We start from the raw sequence: 1498 nt of genomic DNA, 5'->3' as shown, positions 1-1498 counted from the left end.
TAAAACACTGGCATGGTTAGAGGATTGGATAACGGGCAGAAAACAGAGAGAAGGGAAAAACGGGTCATTTTGCGGTTGGCAGGCTCTTATTAGTGGGGTGCCGCAAGGGTTAGTGCTTGGACCACAAATATATACAATCATAAATAATGATTTACATGAAGGAACCTATTGTAAAGTATTCAATTTGATGCCGATGCAAAGCTAGGTGGGAAAGTCAATTGTGAGGGGGATACACAGATCCTGCAAAGGGATATACACAGTTTGCGTGTTTGTACAATAAACTGTCAGATGTACTAAAATGTGAGCAAATGTGAGGTTATTCACTTTGGTATAAAGAATAGAAAAACAGAATACATTTAACTGGTGACAAAATATTAAATGTTGAATTTCAGGAAGAATTAGGTGTTATCGTACAGGAATATTAGTTGGTGGGTGAGTAGTTACAGCAGAACCCATGGGGGTTGAGGTTAATTTTTCCTTGTCTTTGCTTGTAGGCTAGTTCCCATGTTAGAATAAAGTTGCTCGAGTGAAACTGATCCAAAACCATACATGTTCCAACTGTGGTTTCATACCGCTTTCATTGATTGGGTGAAATCATATATTGGTAAGGGAATATCTGTCACAAGAGCCTTCAACTGCGTCTTAGAGTGTTCAGATCTTAGGACAATAAGAATTGCTGCTGAATGAAGTGTCTAAGATATTGTGGAACGCCGTATCACAGTAAATTTCAGATATTGTTTGATGCAGTGAGAGGAAAGTGGCTCCAATTGTCAATCATGCTATTTACACGGCACTCTTACGGGCCATACTTGTGTCCAGTTTATTTGGCTGGCCTGGTAAGGTCTGTAAAATTATTCCCGCATGAACAACTTGCTGGAAATAGCAATCACTAGCAAGGTCACCCTCTGTGGAGCTGGGTCATGACATTCTTGGACCTCCTTACATTGGAGAGAAAATGGAAAATGGGCGATACGTTTCCAGATTGCCGCGAGCAACCCATGAATTTAATATTATTTAAATTTATGTTTCGATGCCCGCAGTAGCCCTAACTACAGAAATGAATTGGTTATCTTGGCTCTTTCAGCTGTCGCAGCATCAGCGATGTCACCCACAGACGAGTACTGCTGAGGGGGTGCGAATATGTCCGGTCTCAATATTTAATGAAGGTTTTCTAAGGAGAAGCAGGCTGGTTACTGGGGGAGTGACGCTGAGTGGTGGTGAAGGATTTTCAGGTCCATTTAGGCAGTACATCAGCCGTTGAGGTAAATTTAGCTGAGAAGAGACAATCTGGGTATTTCCCGTTGAATGAAAGTGACATTTATATTGTGTTAGTTACAGATGATTCAGGTGATGATGTGCGACGGTTCCCTTCTGATGGGAACAGTTGCTCCAATGATACACGATGCTGCATCATCCTTCCAACTGGCCCTAAATCCATCCAATCAGTCATCCTGTGTAACATTAATAATCACCTGGGCATGTTCAGTCAGCATTTATT

This window comes from Somniosus microcephalus, unplaced genomic scaffold (assembly GCF_052327205.1).
Source record: "Somniosus microcephalus isolate GS21.2 unplaced genomic scaffold, FLI_Smic_1.0 unresolved_chr6, whole genome shotgun sequence".
Taxonomy (NCBI): Eukaryota; Metazoa; Chordata; class Chondrichthyes; order Squaliformes; family Somniosidae; genus Somniosus; species Somniosus microcephalus.
Note: the sequence above shows the minus strand (reverse complement) of the source record.